Genomic DNA, 7,013 nt, shown 5'->3' with positions numbered 1-7,013 from the left:
TACTAAATTAGAGTGAAGGATAAAGATCACCTCAAGAAAGGGAAGACTAACGTCAAAATGAAACATCATGAAGATTTTCTTTTCCACCAACAAACGCCCTTTTTCTTCTTGAAAACAGAAATCTGAAATGCATATATGCAAAGCACAATCTCTCAAGAGACCTTCTACATAGAAAGGAAATAAAAACCTTGGTGTGGATTGGGAATTCTGGAGGGGAGTTATCTTCACCCAGGGAGACCAGGTTTCTGTAGGTCTTTCTCTAACATCACATCTCTACACAAATTCCACTGAGCAGGGTCCACGCATTCCCATTCCTCTGGAGAAAATTCTACGGCCACATCTCCAAATGTTGACAGTCCCTAAAATAAAAATAAATAAATAAATAAATAACACAACGACTTTGTGACCATGGGCAGAGTTCTTCATTTGACCCAAGATAAAATCACAGAGTTAGGAAAACATGTTCTGCCTCATATAAGTGACCTGAATTATCCAATAAGATACTTGTCAACATTGTAATATTCTCTAATGTATTTCCTAACTCTGTGCAAAAAGAATGACATAAGATTTACATAACCAGTGTAGACGCTATGCTTTTATGGGATATAAAATATAAAATTAAAGCATCAGTATAGGAATATACATTTTGGAGTTCCATATTTATATCACTTAGGATAAGTCATGTATATTTCTTAGAAGAAAAAGTCATGGTGAGTAAGAAGCACACTTCTCAAGATTTAATGTGTGCAACAATGAACTGGAAATCTTATTAGAATGCAAATTCTGATCTAAAGGTGTCTTGGGTTGGTCCTGAGTGTCAGCATTTCTAACAAGTTCAAGTGATGCCAATGCCATTGGTCCAAATGCCACACTTTTGAGTAGCACAGAGATAGAATACTGAGGAAAGGATTTCTGGACGACTTTGAACTGAATGGATTGCATGTGACATACAGGCTTTAATATAATGTTAAAAATAGCAACACCACTTCTTTTTGAACACTGACTATACTCAGGATGTCATTCTAGCAGTTTTAAAAAATAAATATATGCATAAAACCACATAAATAACCTGTGAGAGCAAATACATAAATCTTGCTTTTTTTATGAGAACTAATGGGATCCAGATTTCTCATTAGATGGCAAAGAATATATACTTAAGAATTATTTCAAAGCCATGACATATTCCAGATGAAAGGAAATATAAAGCTAGGGTTGTAAATATGATAAAGAGCACAAAATATTTTGAGTTAAGGATAAAGGAGGAAAAAATAGCAGACAATTAAATTAAGGATAGAAAGAGTAAGAAGAGTAAACAGTAGAAATCAGCCTTAAAAAAGAGAAATTAGAGGTGAGCTAGAATATTGCTGTGTTTTAGAAGGCAAGTAAGAATTTTGAAAAAGAAAGGAGTGGCAAAGTGTATTCAGCAAACGAGTGATTTCCAAATTGTTGGGATTTATACAACAATGCCGGAAAATTAACAGTTATGAAACTGGTGACATTCAAGAGTTGATGGCATCATTATTGCAAATGGCAAAGCCATATTTCAGAAAATTGTATATTTTAAATATTTTAGAAAACAATGTAGCATTATTTTTTCATTATGCTTATACAGGGAAGAAAGACCATAGGATTTTAGCACCTGAGAATAATAGTGTCTTCTTTTTTCCTTCTTTCTTTCTCTCTTTCTCTTTCTTTCCTTCATTTCATTTTTCTTTCTTTCTTTCCTCCCTTCCTCCCTCCATTTTTTTCTGTTTTATTGTAGTATAATTTTATTAATTTGCATAATAGTCTCTTTTGAAGAGTAGAAGGTATGACATACAATAAAACCAATTTTACGTGTGTGGCTTGATGAATCTTAACAAATGTATACAGTTGTCATACCAGCACAAAGAAGCTATAGAACACTTTCACCACCTCAGTAAGTCCCTTCTTAACCTTTGCAGATAATCCCCCATCTCCATCTATTTCTCCAGGAAAACACTGGTGTGCTTTCTGTCACTTTATGTAGAATTGCATGTGCATGGATGGAATCACAATCAATCTTCTCCATTTGGTTGCTATCACATGGCATAAAGCTTTTGACGTTCATCTGTGCTATGAATGAACTACATTTATTTTTACTGGTCAATAGAATTACATTTTAGAAAATTATGTATGCATTCACTTAACAGTAGACATTTGGCTTGTTTCCATTTTGAGGCTATGTTAAATAAAGCTAACACAGAGACTAAATTTCAAGTCTTTTTGTGGATATATTCTTTCATTTCTTTGGGAAAAATTTCTAAGACAGAAATGTATGAGAGTTCTTTGTCCATATCCTCATCAGCAGTTGGTAATGAGAATCTTATTTTTAGCCATCATACTGGGGTGTGTAATGTTATCTCATTGCAGCGTTAATACACAGTTTTCTAATGAGTAATGATACTGAACATCTTTTCATATGTTTTTTAGCTATTGACATATCTCCCTTGGTAAAGTATAAATATATTTATCATTTCCATTAATTACTTTATCTTTTTATTTAATTGTAAGTATTTGATATATTTTGGGATACAAATTATTTATCAGATATATGTTTCGCAAACATTTAGCCCACACAGTGCCTTGAATTTCCATCCTCCTAATTTTCTTCACACCATCTTTTAAAGAGTAGAACTTGTGACTTGATAAATTTGCTTATTAGGTCTAGTAGTTTTGTTGTAAATTCCTTGTGATTTATCACATAGGAGATTGTCATCACAAAACAAAAATATTTATTTCTTAACAATTTCTATGCTTTATATTCTACTTGCCTTATAAAATACAACTCTTGATAGCAGTCATATTTGACTGTGATTTGGATCTTAGGAGAACATTTCTTCTCTTACTTTTAAATACAGAGTGAGCTCTAAGTTTATTAAAATTGGGACCCCTGGCTAGACAAGGCCTCCAAATCAGGGTTCTAGATGTGTATACTGAAATTTGTAAAACAAATAAATAACCACCACACTCAAGATGAAGGGAAGAACTCCACCCCCACCCATGCAGGAGGCAGGAAAAGCACAGGTGACATGACAGGGAGGCCCACAGCAGGGAAATGCCCAGGCCCAAACAACCCCACTCCTGCTCACGCAGACGGCAGGAGGAGCTTTGCCACAGGGACAGAGAGGCCACAAACCACTTCCATGGACATGGGCCACAACAGCAGGCACCACAGATTGTACCTCCACAAGGACAGCTTGCCACCACAGAGCGGCCATGACCACCATGCAGGGGGGGCCACCACATATTCCACTGCACTGACACAAAGAGAGTCACCAGAGGAGCCTGGAAAAGGAAGAGTCAGTCTTTCTCCTCAAAGTCCACTCCAGACTCCAGAGTAATAAAAGAAGCAAGTGATCTATCAGATGAGCAGAAATCAAGGTGAGAGACTAAAACTATGCTTAAAAGAAAAAAAAAAAGAAAAGAAAAGAAGACACTAAAAAGGAATATAGTAATTCTCAAATGCCAGACCCTATAGAACAGGAAACCCCTGAAATGACTGAAAAGGAATTCTGAGCAACAATCTTAAGACAACTCAATGACACACAAGAAGACTCAGCACAACAAAAGGAGAAAAAGTATCCAGGGTCTGAAGGAGAAAACATACAAAGAGATTAACATTCTAAAAAAGAGTTTAGCTGAGTTCAAGGAGCTGAAGGTTCATTTAATAAAAGAAAAAACATAATTGCAAATTTAAATGGCAGGCTAGAACAAGCAGAAAGAAGGATTTCTGATCTTCAAGATGGTCTTCTCAAAATAACCCTGGTGGGCAAAAAAGAAAAGAATTTTAAAAGTGAGGAAAATTTTAAGAGCTAGCAGACAACCCAAAGTGCACAAACATCTGCATCATGGATGTTCCAGAAGGAAAGGAAAAAAGGAAAAGGAATTAAAAACATATTCAATGAAAGAGTAGTGGAAAACTCCCCAGGTATAGGGAGAGATACAGACCCTTCAGATCCAGGAGGCTCAAAGATCCCAAAACAGATTCAATTTAAAAAGGTCTTCGAGACACATTACAGTCAAATTGGCAAAGCTCAAAAAGAAAGAGAGAATCTTAAAAGCAGCAAGAGAAGAGCATCAAGTCACCTATAAGGGAGTCTCCATCAGACTAACAGCAGGCTTCTCATCAGAAACCCTAAAGGTCAGAAGAGAGTGGGATGATATAATAAAAATACTAAAAGAAAAAAAAACTGCCACCAAGAATACTTATACCCAGCAAGGTGATCCTTCAGAAATGAGGAAGTAGTAGTATATTTCCCAAGCAAAAATTTAGAGTTCACCACCACACAACCAGCCCTACAGAAATCCTCAAGGGAGTACTTCATCTACAATTCAAAAAACAATAATCACTACCATGAGTACACAAGAAAGAACAAAATCCACTGGTAGAACAAAAATGCAAATGAAAAGGGAAACTTTATTTACCCAACTCAAAAAACCAACACACACAGAAGACAAACAATAAAAAGGGAAGGAACAAAAGATATCTAAAACATTCAAACAAAACTCGATAAAATGCCAGGACTAACTCAATACCTTTCAATAATAACTCTCAATGCAAATGTATTAAATTCACCACTCAAAAAACACAGACTGACTGGACTAAAAAGCTAGACCCAACTTATAGTTGAAAAGACTCACTGCACCTGTAAAGACACACACAGACTAAGAGTGGAAGGATGGGAAAAGTTGTACCATGCAAATGCAAGCCAAAAACGAGCAAGAATATCTTCTCTTATATTGGATAAAACAGAATTTAAACCAAAAGCCATAAAAAGAAACAAAGAAAGCTAGTATTTAATTATAGGGATATATCCAGCAAGAAGACATACAAATCACAAATATATGCACCCAATATCAGAGTACCCACATTAGACCTAACGAAAGAGATAAACCCAAATACGATAATGGCGGAGGACTTAAACAACCCTCTCTCAACACTGAACAGATCATCTAGGCAAAAAAAGCAGTGGAGCAACGCAAGATTTAAAACACACGATAGACCAGTTGGATCGGCAGATATCTACAGAACACTTCATCCAACAAGCACAGAATATACATTCTTCTCAGCACCTTGAACATCCTCCAGGATAGACCACATGTTCAGTCACAAATCAAGTCTCCACGGACTTTAAAAAATTGAAATTACCTGAAATAACTACTCAGACCACAACAGATTAAAACGAGAAATCAATAACAAGTGAAACTCTGGAAAGCGTATATGGAAACTAAACAACGTGCTCCTGAAAGACGTACGGTACAAGGAGAAATTAAACAGGAAATCAAAAAATTTCTTGAAACCAATGAAAATAAAGACACATCATACCAAAACCTGTGGGATCCTGTTAAGAGACAAGTTTATCACAATAAACAACCTAACACTACATCTCAAAGAACTAGAAAACAAGAACGATCCAATCCCAGTTAGTTGATGAAAAGAAATAATTAAGATCAAAGCAGAACTAAATTAAATAGAAGCCCAAAAAACAATATGAAAGATCAATGAAACAATACGTTGGGTTTTTGAAAAGATAAAACAAACTACTAGCTAGGCTAACTAAAAAGAAGAAGAAGAAGAAGAAGACTCAAATAAAAATTAGAAAGGAAAAGGAAAAATTACAACTGATACCAAAGAAATACAAACAATCATTAGAGACTATAACAGCCATACACCAACAAAACTGAACACCCAGAGAAGAAGGATAAATTTCTGGACACACGCAAACTACCAAAGACTGAACCAAGACGACGCAGAAAACTGAAATAGTCCAATAACAAGCTACGAAACTGAAGCAGTAACCAGCTGTCTCTAGAAAGAAAGGCCTAGGACCAGATGGCTTTACTGCAGACGCCTACTAAGCCTTTAAAGATGAATTAAGGCCTGAGCTTCTTGCCCCTCCTCGTCCGGGATGCTGCTGCAGCTGCTGCAGAGCAGTTGCTTACCTTCCTCCTCTCCTGGCAGTGGTGGCAGTGACTAGGGCACGGGGAGCCAGCGGGTGGCACAGCTGCAGCTTGGAGCCCGTGGGATGCCGGGGCCACTCGAGGGAGGGGACTGTGGGTGGCGGTGGCCTGGGTGTGAGCTTCCCGGTGCTGTTGGGTGGCCAGGCCCGCCCGAGGAAGCAGGCCCCCAGGCCGGCTGACTTCAAGCTGCAGATCATCCTCATCGGCTCCCGTGGCATGGGCAAGACCAGCCTGATGGAGTGCTTCACCGATGATCACTTCTGTGAGGCCTTCTGCGAAGCCTGCAAGTCCACTGTGGGTGTTGACTTTAAAATCAAAACTGTAGAGCTAAGAGGAAAGAAAATTAGATTAGAGATCTGGGACACAGAGGGTCAGGAGAGATTCAACAGCACTACCTCAGCTTATTACAGCAGTACCAAGGGGATCATATTAGTACGTGATATCACGAAGGAAACATTTGATGATTTGCCAAAATGGATGAACTTGATTGATAAGTATACTTAAGGAAGTGCAGAACTTCTCTTACTTGGAAATAAGTTGGACTGTGAAATGGACAGAGAAATCACCAGACAGCAGAGTGAAAAGTTTGCACAGCAGATAACAGGCATGCCATTCTGTGAAGCATGTGCTCTCCGAGAGCCCTGCCTCCCTGACCACATGCCCTGCAGTGGAGATATCCCCTCATCAACCAGTGGGACCTGGCCGACACCCTGCTGGACAGATGTGCAGCCTGCAGAAGCTGGCCCAGCCTTCAGGTGGCCTCTTCCCTCAGGCCTCACCCATCTAGGTCTACCTATTCGCAGGTGAATGTAGAGGGCCCAGCCCCCTTTGCCCCCTGCTGGGGGCCCCTCTGGAAGCTTAGGGTCCCACCCAGAAGTGATGGAAGATGAGAAGGAAGAGGAGGGCGATGGAGACGCTCTGGATAGTGATGAGGTCTGCATCCTCGAAGCTCCTGGCTTGTGCATTCTGCCCTGAGATGGGGAGCCCGTGAGATGCAGCTGCACCCAATCCCATTATTGTGTGGGTCGGGT

The 7,013-nt window shown here is 38.8% G+C and overlaps 1 pseudogene; it reads left to right on the top strand.

The window, feature by feature from the left end:
• The window catches only part of LOC103582492, a 26,411-nt pseudogene extending 19,622 nt beyond the window's left edge, over nucleotides 1-6,789 (top strand).
• The last annotated feature ends 224 nt before the right edge of the window (nucleotides 6,790-7,013 follow it).

Source organism: Galeopterus variegatus, unplaced genomic scaffold (assembly GCF_000696425.1).
Source record: "Galeopterus variegatus unplaced genomic scaffold, G_variegatus-3.0.2 Scaffold16471, whole genome shotgun sequence".
Classification (NCBI taxonomy): Eukaryota; Metazoa; Chordata; class Mammalia; order Dermoptera; family Cynocephalidae; genus Galeopterus; species Galeopterus variegatus.
Note: the sequence above shows the minus strand (reverse complement) of the source record. Positions and strands in the feature narration are given on the sequence as shown.